We start from the raw sequence: 14,996 nt of genomic DNA, 5'->3' as shown, positions 1-14,996 counted from the left end.
TGTGTGTAATGTTTAGTAGTTCTGTCAGACGTCCTAAAGGGATGTGAGTAAGATGTTTTTCAGAAACACTCCTTTTTTTCCACTCGCGTCTCCACAAAGGAGCGCTTGGTTTGTCAGCGATGAGTCTGACGACATGAAGTAACATTAGTGGTAGAAACACAAAGTCACCTTCATCATCGTCATCATCATCAGAAAGAGCAACATGTGACGACTGAATGAAGAAACAAGAGAAATGACCTTCTTGTCTTTTATTATTTGTTGTGTATCTAAACATTGTTTTTATTGCAAAACTTATTTTATGTTCCCTCATTACTATTTTTACTGTCATAATTTAGACTAAATGGCCATTTGCCTCTTTGAACACTTCATTTTGAATAGCTGGAGTTAATCCGCACTTCATTGGATGAAATGACATGAACGGCGTTGTTACTGAGCGGTTTTCTTGCATAAAGTATTACAGAGTCATGAGGGGAAGTCGACAACACATTCGTTCACTATTTGTTTTGCAGTTGGAAAGTCAAAAAGTAGAAAATGCTTCCACAGTATTTGGACACAATTAAACTCCCCACATGTGTGAAGGTCGTGGGGCCTTGTTTACATCTGTGAATGAACGAAAAGCACCCAGACGACCTCGCAGGGCGGCTTGAAGGTCGCACGCTACTGTACGCGCCCGGAGGGGTGGGCTGCACGCTGCGGGTCGTCCCTCGGGACCCTTTGTCCGACTCCTGGAGGAAAACGTCCTGCGGTGATTAGCAGGGACCAGTGGACACCAGTTATTCCGCCGTGTTAAAAACGAAAAACATGTTTTTGGAGGCCGGTGGTTGGTGGTCACGGGCGCCGCCCACTTGTGGCTCGTCGTGCACGAGAGCAGCGGTTTGTTACAACATCTGCACGCCTTGTCACGTCACATCTGCTTTTCCTCGTTTCAGGGATGTTGTGGTCTTTGCTGCACGATGAAGAAGTAAAAGTGTTGATTTACACGGGAACCATTGGACATCAGGTGCAGCCTGAAGCCCCCCCACCTGCCCACCTGCCCACCTGCCTCCTGTCATGTGTCTGAACCCCCCTGGGCTCACACGTCATTTCTCCAGTGGATTTGGACGATGTGCTTCCTAAATGATTAGTATCACAGCCGCCGATGCCGTCAGCTTGTCGGACCTCTGGCGGCAACGCGGACAGCAGACACCTCCACAGGTCACGGAGCGGCTGCTCCTCTCGCACGACTTTGGAGGAAACCTTTGCCAGATCGTTGCTACATTTCCTGATCCGGATCCAGTTCACATCGCAGGACGCGTCGCATTGCTCGATGTCCTGCTGACGTACCGGCTCGTCACTGACGCGAGGCTGACACGTGAGACGTCCAACTGTAATGAGGAAACGATCCATCAAAGCTCCACTGACAGGTGAACAACAGGGTGTTGTTGGAAAACCGCGTGCTGGCGTAACAATTTGTTCTAATGCATCTTACCACATAACTGGTCACTTACCAAACTGTCGTTATGCTGTTGTGAAATCTGTGTGGAGTGAATGAGTCATACTTTTAACCCGATTGAACAAACTTCACCCGAGATCAGACACGTCGTCCTCGGCAGAACTGAAGCTCAGCAATTTGCTCCGGAAGCTGTTTTTGTAATTAAAAAGGAACAGTAGGACAAACAGAATAATGATTAAACCATGTTTAATGAGAGGCTTCCTACCTGAGGATGTTTTGCTGTGGACAAAGTGTCGAGGTCTCTAATTGGCTTCATGCACAAAAAGGGAAAAACAAACTATTTATATCCGCCCCTTGATTTGGATCCAATCCAAAATCTGTTTTTTTTCCGTAATCCTGCAGACAAACCAATCAGCAATGAACTAAAAAGAGGAATAATGTACCTCTACATTTCATTCACATGCGTTATTTCATATGACACCGACATAAAATCAAACAATAAGAAAGCATGGACATCCTTTGAGAGATAATGTGATTACAAGAACGCTCTGATTCAACAATGCAGCCTTTCAGAAAGCACCTTACCGCCATGTTTTTCTCATCAAACCACAAAACTTTGGCTAAAACTAAAGTTTTCCATTCACTCTGAAAGAAAATGTTGAAAGTGGCTTTAAATCAAGTGTGGACACACGCACACTAACGGCTACAATGTCTCCATTCTTCTCTTACACACACACACACACACACACGCACACGCACACGCACACGCACACGCACACGCACACGCACACACACACACACACGCACACAGTGAAACGTGATTTCCCTGCTGAGCTCTTTGGGTTCTAACCCCCCTTCATCCAAGAGATAATAGTTTAGGATGTTTTTTTACATTCCACTGGGTTTCTCATCCAGCTTCATGTTGCTTTGTGTGATTTGTTGGTGTCGACTGTCAGTTTCCTCAAAGAAAACATATTGACTTGCTGTTTTTGTTAAAAAGGCCCGAGGATCCGAGTCCACGAGCTCGTGATGCTGTTTGTTCCCCCTGAGAGACTCAGCAAAGGCTGCAGTCGGATCTGGTCTCTGGTCCCGGAGCTATTTAGCAACCTAGCTACGTGCTACGTGCTACCTGCTACCTGCTACGTGCTACGTGCTACCTGCTACCTGCTATGTGCTACGTGCTACGTGCTACCTGCTACGTGGTACGTGCTACCTGCTATGTGCTACCTGCTACCTGCTACGTGCTACGTGGTACGTGCTACCTGCTACATGCTACCTGCCATGTATACCAGAGAATACTTTGGCACCGACTCGCCAACAAAGTAATTTGTCGCTTTTTGTGTTTAGCTGTTTTTGTTTTTCTTGCTAAGAAAAGTACGTAACACGTCACTTTTCCTCTTGACAGTTTATTGTTTAATTTACTGGAAAAAAATCCATTTACAAAAAGTTCTACTCTCGATTGCTTTTAAGTCGATCTTTGAGACGTTTATTACACCCTTGAGTTTATTTTAAAGCTAAATTCACTTTGGTTGTTAAAATGCAATCGTAAAATATGCTGTATAATGAAAAAAAACAAACAAGCTTATTTATTTCGGGTGTCAGCACATAAAAACATTTACAAGGTTGGACACAGATGTCTTATTAAACGAAATCTCCAAATGAAAGTGAATCGGATGTCTGTGAGTGCACATTGCTGGAGACCGGCGGGTTGAACTTCTCTCATTACGTATGGATCACAACTCCACGACCTCGGCTGACAACACGACGAGTTTGTACCAGCGTGACCTTCACAATGTGCGACAAACACGTCTTTGCATCTTTGGATTTACACTGAGTCATTCGTCCGAAAGGATTCGCTTCTTCCTTCAGGTCTCGATTGAGGATCAAATGAGGAAGGAACCTGCTGGTGGTGGAACATCTCCATGTTCTGTTGGGTCGCGTGGCCTCCTGTGGGAGTGAAGATCACCGAGCTCTTCTGAAGCCAAATGTGGGGCCCTTTCCTGCTGCCGCTCTCTTCTCCGGCGGACAGAGGAGGCTTCGCGCCGCAAACAAACTCTCGAGGTGTTGTGGCTGCTGACGCACGAGTGCGCGCTTCATTCTCCCACCTTCGCGTCCGAGGAGTAGAGGCCCTTCAGCATTCGTCCGCGCTCTCTTTCCCGCGAGTATCAGCAGCGTTCGTTTCACTGCTTCGGGCTGCGATTCAGACGAAGCGGCTTCTTCATCGTTTACAGGGCGTGTGTTTAAGAGCTGCGTGAAACACCCGACGTCGCCCTAAATCAGTTCTGCTCCTCTGCTGCACCTCAACGTTTCATCAACGCGCCGTATTTGGACCAGCTGGTTGCACGCGTGCTGCCTTCAGGGCCTCTTTGTCTTGACTTTGTCTTCATAGATTGTGTAACTTTGAGATACGAAGGCACAATGTAACCAGCTTCAGATGGGACCTTGAAAACCCAGTGACCCACCACAGGGTTGTGTGTCTGTTTGTGTGTCTGTGCGTGTCAGAGATACGACGGCCTTGGAGGCGCACTTGGATGTTGATGCACACCACTATTTCTCTATTTCTCTTTGTGTTGATAACGCCATCCGACCCGGACTGTGTGCGCTTATGTGCGTGTGTGTGTCTGTGCGTGTGTGTGTCTGTGCGTGCGTGTGTGCGGTTTCTCTCGGTTGCGCCGCTCTGCGTGTCGAATGTAAAACGACGCCTTTGAGGTTGCGCGTGCGCTCATCGTCTCCAGTGTCTCTTAATAATGAGTTAGTTTAGCCGTCGTGTCCTTACCCAGCATGCACCGGGGTCCCTACCTCTGACACGAACGCAACGCGCGTTACGTAATGTCTAATTTTAGAAGCATTTGATGTGAGAATATTCTCAGGGGCCGACGTACTTTGACAGCTGACCTTTGTATGTTTTTCATTTGTATTCTTATTTTGTTCCGTGCTGCGTAACGTTTACCAGTTTGTTCACGTGTGAAAAATGTTTCTAACAATAATAATATTACAATATAAGATATTATAAAGAATTTCAGAATACCGGACTTACATAATTACATTTTGATGCACTTTAACTGTGACTTTAGAGCATTATAAACTACAATAATGACACTACATTATAAAATATCTGCAGTTGGAAACTACATGTGAGAATGTAAAAAATATATATTAACAGACAATGAACACAACGTGGATTTGATTATGAAACCTTACAGGAAGTAATAATCATTCCCATCTATGCTGAAATAAATGTGTTGTCCTCATCCGGAGGAAGTATCAGAAGATTGACTTAGCATGTTGCTACATGTTAGCATGAGCAGTTATAGACCCGCAGAAAGGGAGAAGAGATCCATCCGATTATCACACGGGGGTCTGATCGCTGTGTGTGTGCGTGTGTGTGTGTGTGTATCAGAGAGCAGTGGACGCAGTTCTCATTACACCTGTCCTCATTGTCCTCAGTGTCCTCATTGTCCTCATTGTCCTCATTGTCCTCAGTGTCTGAGAGGTGTGGCTGTTACTCAAAGAAGCACCCAATTCCCTTTCAAGTCATTGAGTCATTTGAGTAAATCATTTGAGGACAAATCAACCTTCTTCTCCCTATAATGCTTTTAATACTTAAAAAGGTAATAAAGTTATGAGATGTGAGTTGACAGATACTTACAATCCCCCCAAAAAGTAAAACATGGGGGCTGTGTAATAACTCATGTTATTAAGTATGTGTTCCACCTTATTATTACACATTACAGCACATTTCAGTGTGTCGCTAGTTTTCATTGAAATGTTTCCGCTGGAATGAATGGAGCTCTTTGCAGGTTGGGGGGCATGAATACTCGGCCCCCCCATGGTGTCGAGGCGCCTGGCTGGGGGGTGGGGGGGGTATTTTGACAAAGAAAGTCCGAACCGAGAGCTGAGCTGTTGTTAATTCTCTGGTCTGACACCCGGTCAGCTTCTGGATCAAACGTTTCTCTGTGTTTGGCCCCCAGATTAAGATCTGGTCGCTTTCCTAGTAGTTCTCACTCAGCAGGAGACCTTCTCATTTCCTCCAGGATGTCAAGTGGAAAAATCCAGCAGACTCAGATTCCCAGTAAATACAACTGTTTTTAATAGATAGGAAAAGTGGAGACATGCAGTCGCAGAATGTTAAGAGTTTAACAATGTTCAATGACTGGCTCCTCACAAACACACACACACACACACACACACACACACACACACACACACACACACACACACACACACACTTGGAAACCAACAGAAATATCCAGTCTCTTGTTTCTGTAATGAAGGTCTATTGGGATTTACATTACAGACACCAGACTGAGGGAAGCTAATGTGGTGCCTGAAGCTGCATTCTGTGTAGTGACCAGCAGGGGGCGACTCCTCTGCTCCCATAGACGTCTATGAGGAAATGACTCTACTTCTCTGTAGTGACCAGCAGGGGGCGACTCCTCTGCTCCCATAGACGTCTATGAGGAAATGACTCTACTTCTCTGTAGTGACCAGCAGGGGGCGACTCCTCTGCTCCCATAGACGTCTATGAGGAAATGACTCTACTTCTCTGTAGTGACCAGCAGGGGGCGACTCCTCTGCTCCCATAGACGTCTATGAGGAAATGACTCTACTTCTCTGTGGTGACCAGCAGGGGGCGACTCCTCTGCTCCCATAGACGTCTATGAGGAAATGACTCTACTTCTCTGTAGTGACCAGCAGGGGGCGACTCCTCTGCTCCCATAGACGTCTATGAGGAAATGACTCTACTTCTCTGTAGTGACCAGCAGGGGGCGACTCCTCTGCTCCCATAGACGTCTATGAGGAAATGACTCTACTTCTCTGTAGTGACCAGCAGGGGGCGACTCCTCTGCTCCCATAGACGTCTATGAGGAAATGACTCTACTTCTCTGTAGTGACCAGCAGGGGGCGACTCCTCCGCTCCCATAGATGTCTATGAGGAAATGACTCTACTTCTCTGTAGTGACCAGCAGGGGGCGACTCCTCCGCTCCCATAGATGTCTATGAGGAAATGACTCTACTTCTCTCTGGATGTATTCCCTCAGTAAACATTGTAAACATTGTAAACATGAGTTTATGTCTCAGTCTCTAGTTTGAAATCTTCTTCAATACAACATGATTAAATTAAATTAAATTATGGTCCATTTAGGTGGGGATGCTTTAGGGCGGGCGGGGCTACACAGTGATTGACAGGTTTCTACCACAGTACGCACCGTCTCCGTAACTCTTCTGCAGTCCAAATATGGTCACTTCCGTTGCCCCGGTGGCAAAAAAACAACATGGCGACGGCCAAATCAGTGAAGTAGAGGCCTCAAAACGTCCTTCCACGCGGCGGCGGGAGGCGTCACGGCGGCTGCGTCCACTTCCTCTCCTCAGCCTGTGACATCAGGATGTCCTGCGTCGCTTCTCCGCGCACATTAAAGTACACAATCCATTTCTCATGAGCTCTCCTGTGAAAAATCATCACATGAAAATGTGCGCCGCTGTCTTATCGGCTTACGTAAGCCTGAGTGCCGTAAGCCTATTTCTAAATATAGCTCCTTTACATAAAATCTATTAGCATGGAGCTAATGTGTAACATGAAGAGGACACTTAATGACCTTTGTGTTCTCGTGGCTGTGCGTTGCCGTCTGCAGTCCCGCGTTACAAAAGGAAATACATTATTGTATATGTAAACAATCAATATGTCTGTATAGTACCTCGGAACACAAACAGAGCCTTAATGACACAGCACACACACGCCGGGGTCACGTGATCAACCTTCACATTTCAAGAACACTGTGAAGCAGCCGGCAGGCTAGTTTGTTTCTTTACAATCCTCGTGCTAAGCTAAATTGGCTCCTTATTTAAGGCTCAAATATGATCCATAAATCATGGTAATAATGTTCTTGTTGTCTTTTGGACGACCACGGCACCGGGTAATAACGCCACACAACAAGAGATTAATAAAAGGAGATGGATGTCATTGGGGAGGTCCTCCGACTCCCGCGTGGCTAATTGGCGCTGCTGCTGGACGTGGTTTCGCCCGCTGGAGGTCTGAAGCGTGTCGGGCTGGTGGGCGCGAGGTCAGCTGTTCCAAATGTCCTCAGCAGAGACCAGTCCACGAGGACACATCATGTCCTCCAGCAGAGACCGGTCCACGAGGACACGCCAGGTCCTCCAGCAGAGACCAGTCCACGAGGACACATCATGTCCTCCAGCAGAGACCAGTCCACCGAGGACACACCAGGTCCTCCAGCAGAGACCGGTACACGAGGACACACCAGGTCCTCCAGCAGAGACAGACCACAAGGACCCACCAGGTCCTCCAGTAAAGACCAGTCCACGAGGACACATCATGTCCTCCAGCAGAGACCAGTCCACCGAGGACACACCAGGTCCTCCAGCGGAGACACAGTCCACAAGGACACACCAGGTCCTCCAGCAGAGACCAGTCCACGAGGACACACCCGGTCCTCCAGCAAAGACCAGTCCACGAGGACACATCATGTCCTCCAGCAGAGACCAGTCCACGAGGACACACCAGGTCCTCCAGCAAAGACCAGTCCACGAGGACACATCATGTCCTCCAGCAGAGACCAGTCCACCGAGGACACACCAGGTCCTCCAGCGGAGACACAGTCCACAAGGACACACCAGGTCCTCCAGCAGAGACCAGTCCACGAGGACACACCCGGTCCTCCAGCAAAGACCGGTCCACGAGGACACATCATGTCCTCCAGCAGAGACCAGTCCACCGAGGACACACCAGGTCCTCCAGTGGAGACACAGTCCACAAGGACACACCACGTCCTCCAGCAGAGACCAGTCCACGAGGACACACCCGGTCCTCCAGCAAAGACCAGTCCACGAGGACACATCATGTCCTCCAGCAGAGACCAGTCCACCGAGGACACACCAGGTCCTCCAGCGGAGACACAGTCCACAAGGACACACCAGGTCCTCCAGCAGAGACCAGTCCACGAGGACACACCCGGTCCTCCAGCAAAGACCAGTCCACGAGGACACATCATGTCCTCCAGCAGAGACCAGTCCACGAGGACACACCAGGTCCTCCAGCAGAGACCAGTCCACGAGGACACACCCGGTCCTCCAGCAAAGACCAGTCCACGAGGACACATCATGTCCTCCAGCAGAGACCAGTCCACCGAGGACACACCAGGTCCTCCAGCGGAGACACAGTCCACAAGGACACACCAGGTCCTCCAGCAGAGACGAGTCCACCAAGGACACACCATGTCCTCCAGCAGAGACCAGTCCACCGAGGACACACCAGGGCCTCCAGCAGAGACCGGTCCACGAGGACACACTAGGTCCTCCAGCAGAGACAGTCCATGAGGACACGCCAAGTCCTCCAGCAGAGACAGTCCACCGAGGACAGACCCACATCCTCCAGCAGAGACCGGTCCACGAGGACAGACCCACATCCTTCGGACCTGCAGTCAGAACTCTAATACTTTTTTCATCGCGTGCATCTCTGGGAGCGTCGACACGTTGACGGTCACATACAGCAGTCTGACCGCCCACAACCTTCTCAGGTGTTTCTTATTCTTCATGGACTGAAGATATTAAAGATATAAAACTACGCTGTACCAGAAAAGCAAATGTCAGAGGGAAAACCAAAATGAACATGAATGTCAGGATGGACGGCGTCTTCTTCTTTGGAAGAAGATCCAGAAAAGCTTCCTGATCACCTTTCTTCTTCTTCTTCATAGCGAGAAGGTCCCACTGGTTCCAGATGAGGAACAAAGTTCCCGTAGATCGCTGTAACCACACCCGCTGCCCGCCGGCCCTTTAAGTCGGACCAGAACACTCCAAGGAGCGACAACTGTTTTGTCTTTGAGCGCACAGCAAATATTTACAAAGTCTGTTCAACAGGACACGTGACAGTGACCTTTGACCCCCGGTGGAGTCGAGTTCCACACGAGTTTCAAACATTGATTTTGGGGAGGGCTGTTTTTCGAGCTTTGTTTACTCGGGTCCGGACTTGCCGGCGACCTTTCACCTGACTGTGATTCATTGCCCGTCCCGTGAAACCGCTCCGGAGGCCGGAAGCATGAATCACACACGTAAACTGATGTGCTACAAAAAGAGTGCGAGCGCCGCGCACACACTTCAGCCGCGGCGTGCACGCGGTGCTCCTGGGCCAGACAAGAAGGTGGGGACGAGATATGAAGACCCAGAAGGAACCTTCTATCGAAGCGGATTCCTTCCTCTCGTCGGGCCGGAGCGGTCGATGTAATTACTCTCCGTCTCTTCAAGCGGCTTCGTGAATGAATGAACGTTTGATTGTTGATGTTCACATTTGGGCTTTTTCGCGCACACGACTTTGTGATTCAGGCCCCTGGAGTTTGTAACGGGGGCTAAAAATAGAAATTGGGTTAGGGCGCTGTCAACTAGAGAGTACATGCCATAATCCGTTAAAACCGTTTACTGGATATGTACTGTGTACATGCGTGTGCGTGCGCGTGCGTGTGTGTGATTGCGCAACGCGTTCTGTTCGCCCTCACCTCTTCATGCCGAACGGTTCATACTGACACAGCCAACGGGCGAGAGCCGCTTGATAAGCTCGGCATTGTCACGGCAGGTGCAAACAGACGTGGAGGCCCTGTGTCAACACGGGCGGAGCTGGTTGGGACCCGACTCTCCTTTCTCACCGAGCGCTCTTCGTGTTTGCTCAGTCGATGTCGACGGAAAGTCAACCAGGGTTCCTCTTCCTGTGGATCGAGGAATCCACACGAATCGGCTTCCCGCTGGATTTATTCCCTCGGGGGGGGGGGGGGACACCGGCGCCATGAGTTCATGGTCTCACGGCGCCGACCAGGTAAACGTCAAAGTGACCTCGGAGGCCCCGTCTGACCACCGCGCGTCTCCCGCCTGTCGCCTGTCCACGCCTCCTCGGTGAGGAACGGCAAAACACACAACCAAAAAAAAGACACTCGGCGGTGCACCGTCGCGCTCAACGCGCCACGATTGTGAGTCACTTCCCGTTTGTTGTGCGCTGCGCCTCGGGTTCCTCGGACCCCCCGCTGGGCTTCCGGCCTTCCACGCGTGTAAATTCAAGCTATGATGACGCTGTTAAAACAAACGTTCTGTTTCCTTTCTGTTGCTTCTCGTTTTTTATCGCCGCCCCCTGCACGTGTTGGCCGATGCCTCCCTGTCGCCAGGGAGAAAACATGTGTTTTTATCTTACTACGTGTGGTTGTGTGTGTGTGTGTGTGTGTCTGTGTGTCTGTGGTTGTTTGTTCCACTTATGAAAGTTATTTTAGGTCAAGGTCACGTCGACTCACATTTTTCTCTTGTAGCAATTTGTTGATGGCAAAACCCACACAGCACCCACGGCGTGCTCATCGCGATGCATGCTGGGTAAAGAAACGAGAAAAACAACTTGTTTGTGGCCTGTTACATTTGTCCAGAGCTGCAGGGGAAGTAACGCAACTGGTTTTTGAGAAACCTTTGAAAGAATCGAGGCAAAGCGAGAAAGCAGCGATGAGAATCATTTACGTAACAGCGACTGAAGAGTCACAATAGTCACGTTCAACAGGAGAACCGCACTAAGCTTCCTGACCACAAACGGGGAACCAGGGACGACAGGGAACGCCGACTGGTCCCCAAACCCCCCCCAGCAAGGGAGACCTACGACCGGCCGGTGGGAACAACAAGATGTTCACGGCTGACGGGGGAGAAGACCTGAAGAACACGAAGTAGCTTCTAAAACATTTCTTTGAGGAACCTTCTGACAGCAGAAATCTGTCACACACATTCAGGTGTCATTCAGTTCAGGTTTATTTCATTCCGTTGCGTTTTGCCCTCTTGGGTGCAACTCAAACCTTACAGAACACGTTCTCACCGCAGTTCCCGGAATCGTCAAAAAACCAGATCCATGCTTTGTGTTCAGGGACAAGACTCGACCGGTCCTTTAAAAACACAAGTCAAGCCAAAGCCACAAAGCCGATGGTTACGGGAAAAGGCCCTCAAAAAAACAAAGCAACAGACACTCTGGTGCAGGCACAAAAAGCACCTCCATGAAACCACGTTGTGGTGTCCAACGACCGTCTTCTGGTCCAAAAGCACAGCGGCGTCAAACCGGTGCGCTGCCCGAAATAAGGCTCGCCTGCAAACGCCGTCGCCGGGTCGCTTCTAAGCAGCTGTCGTCAGAGTCCGTGACCTCCATCGGGTTCCTCCGTCTTTCTGCTCCACACTGTGCTGAAGGAGGACGAGAACGAACGGGACCGTCTGACTGAACTGGCACCGAGCGTCTCTTTCTTCTTCTTCTGCTACGTCAGTGGGGGCTATGAGGTCACCAGATGCTTATCAGGAGTATTTACACTATACTGAGCGATCAGATAAGCGGCCAGACGGCTTCTGATCTGCAGCTTCTTTAAATTAGCTCAGATAGCAGATAGCGAGCTCACAGCTGAAAGGGTTGAAGGTTTGATTCCCACCACAGAACATGTACACGGTCTACTCTCTCTTTCTTAAACCCTCCTGAGAGTTTTTCCCCACATTGTCGTACAGCGAGCTGTAAAAGCTCAGTCAATTTAGCCTTCTTGCCTTTCACAATAAAAGCCCCACATATATACTCTACTGCTCACCAAAGGAAACTCAAAGTCACTCAGAGCATTTGACTAAAAGGAAACTTAATAAAAGCTCTTACAGCGGCTTGGACCGTCCGACCTGGGACAGACTGACGGGCGCTGCTCGGGGTCGATGGGATCCCCGCGGTTTGTTTTCTGCTCTCCTGTATCTATTCAACCTTTACTGAACAGGTTTTAGAGGGTCACATCTGTATGTTCATCAGTCACATGCTATCCTCTATCTGTGCGAGGTGATTCGGGCTGTGAACCTTTAACTCGTGAAGTGATGATGGAGAGATATCCGACAGGATTCTCAAAATCATGCGTCTGTGATTCCGCAGAGAAGAGTCCAACTCCCAGAACTCAGCAGCGATTTAACAAATTCAATTTATTTTCAATCATTTTCTGCAAACCTCAACCTTTGCAGATTTCATAACAACTCACCGGATTAACATTCCAGTGAGAAGCAAGCTGGCAATTGAATGTGGGGGACAAACCCGGCCCCCAGGTCAACATGTTCTTCCCCATAATTGTGTTGCATAAGGCGCAGGATCCCACTCACTCGCAATAAAACACACAAACCCTGAGCTTCTTGTGCAGGTGGAAACAGGCCGTATGTGTCTGTATGAGACCAGCCGTTAAAGCTGACCTTTCCTGACCCCCTCTTTGCACCGGCTTCCTCACTCTCCCCCCTTCTTTCTCCCCCTTCCCGTCTCCTCCCACCTCATCTCACTCCCTACCTTCCTGTCCTACCTTCTTCATTTCCCTGGAACAATAAACAATAATCAGCTGCTTTTCTGGAAAACCACCACGTGAAGCGGGAGAAAACAGGGGGGGTTTCACTCTAAAAGGAACAACCACCGTTTCTACTTTTTTTTTTTCAATTTTCTGTAATCAACAATGACACGAATATATGAAGGTATTTGTGTGTGTGGGTTTGAACTTGCACCTCTGCGTTAAGCTGTGATAAATCCCATGAGATTAGGGCCATAAAACACGCTTCATTTAAACTCCAAAACCAGCAGCGATACTTTAAGGGTACTCGAAACTTCAGTATATCGCAGAAAGAAAACTAATTAAACTCCGCAGGCTGACAAGCACGTGGTGTAAAGAGTGAGGAGTCCTCCGAGGGAAGGAAGGAAGGAAGGAAGGAAGGAGGGAGGGAGGGAGGAAGGAAGGGTGCATGCGTCCAAAACCAAACGTTTGCAACAGAGGGAATGAGGAGCCGGAGAAGTTGGATGGTGTTGCATTGAGCCTTGATGTGTCAGTCTGAACTTGGCCTTATGGTCAAGAGAAGGGGAGGGGCCTAAGTGGCGAGAGGAGGACGAGGAGGAGGTGAGACGGCATCAACACATCGCAGGGGAGCGTGAGTTGATCCCTGAGAGGCGGCAGCAGTATGAGCGGAAAAACGACTGACTGAGAAAACACGTCTGGTCCAGAGACAATGAACAAGGTTCGATCCACGAAATGAAAGTGAGTGAAGTAGGACGTGCGGCGGGATTGTGTGGACCAATGGAAGCGATACTGAGCCCAGTGAAGTTGCGTGTGCGGGTCCACGAGACGGAGAGAATGTGCCGGAGAATGTTTATCCGATTTGCCGTCTGTTTCTAAGGAGAGACGAACAAGTGACTTGGAGCGTTTAATGAGCCAGTGGCAGAGCGGGAGCTCAGCCGAGCGGCTAACGCTCCGCTAAGGAGACGCTGATTGGCCTGCCGGCTAAATCCCCGCCAGACGCTCAGGAATGACGGGCTCTCTCGTTGAGCGACAAGCGAGGAGTCACGGAAAGGCGAGACGCTCTCTGGTGCGCTGCAAACGCCGCCGATACCATCAATAATACCATCAATATCTATCTACTATAAGTATATATATACATGTGTGTGTTTTTGTATCAGAACTTTGCAACCAGCTTTGCCATATCCCACAATGCAATGCGGGGAAAGCGGTAATGTGCTTAAAAGACCATTCAAATTGGATCTGAACCGCGAACGTAATGGGATTTGCACAGACGTCTTCTTCAGGGTGGAAGCTTCGACACGGCGGCGGGCGTGAAGGAGGACGAGCAATGGGCCAGATGAAAACACATTTCCCTCTGCGTTAATTTAGCAGAACATCGTAATGTATCCGAGGCTCCACCTCCTCCCGCGGCAACCCCTGCAGGCAGACGGCCCGTCATCAAATGACACCTCACAGGAAGCCCAAACGTTTCGTAACCTGTCACAAGGCTCGGCCTCGCTGTCTGACGCGCGATGTTTCCTCCAGATTGTTCTGCGGAACGCGGCGGCCCCTTGGCAGACGTTCGGCCTCGTGCTTTCTGCAGCAGCGATTATTTCCATGGCAACATTATCAAAAGTTGCATGGCAACAATCATGAGCGTGCCAGACGGAGGCCTGTCCTCTCCTTCGGTTGTCCCTGCCGTTCGTTGCTTCCCCGTTGTGATTTGACCGAAGGCTGTGATGAGAACGTAACGTCCAGGTTCCACCCAGTCGTCTATGTGCAAGTCAATGATTAATGCCATATTTTAGCCTTTGCGCTACGGCTTCGATTGCAATTATATCCCTAATAAATTATAGATCGTTCGGCAACATCAAACACAAACACCTGCTGGGACACATTTACTGCAACGCCGCTCAGGGGCAATGTGAGAGGACATCCGGCCCCTTATTACCGGATTAACCACTAAACTGTCTACACATGAATCACACAGCATTTTTAGTTTTAGCGTTGAAAAAGCCGCTCTGGTCCTTTAAATAATCCCCGCGTCAGAGGAAGCTGTCTGGCTGCTGAGAGCCGCATGAATGGAGACGGAGAAACAAGCCGACTAATGAGATTGTGCGCTACGTTGTGGGGAGAGAGATGCGTTTAGCTCCATCCAGGATAAAGGCTCCAAACCCTTAAACAATGTTAAAAGGTTTCTGCAGGCGATGTGCAGCTAGTGTTTCCATGAGATGCCTCGGACCACTTGTCCACGCTCACACTCTGTGCCAGGAAAT

General features: G+C 49.4%; 1 long non-coding RNA gene across 1 annotated transcript; it reads right to left on the bottom strand.

Annotated features, from left to right (window-relative positions):
- Nucleotides 1–238: 238 nt before the first annotated feature.
- On the bottom strand, nt 239–1,466 carry LOC120835860 (uncharacterized). Its single transcript, XR_013453279.1, has 2 exons — nt 1,039–1,466; nt 239–946 (listed from the first exon to the last, which is right to left on the bottom strand). It is a non-coding gene; the product is annotated as an uncharacterized LOC120835860 (long non-coding RNA).
- Nucleotides 1,467–14,996: the final 13,530 nt, after the last annotated feature.

This window comes from Gasterosteus aculeatus, chromosome 17 (genome assembly GCF_964276395.1).
Source record: "Gasterosteus aculeatus chromosome 17, fGasAcu3.hap1.1, whole genome shotgun sequence".
Taxonomy (NCBI): Eukaryota; Metazoa; Chordata; class Actinopteri; order Perciformes; family Gasterosteidae; genus Gasterosteus; species Gasterosteus aculeatus.
Note: the sequence above shows the minus strand (reverse complement) of the source record. Positions and strands in the feature narration are given on the sequence as shown.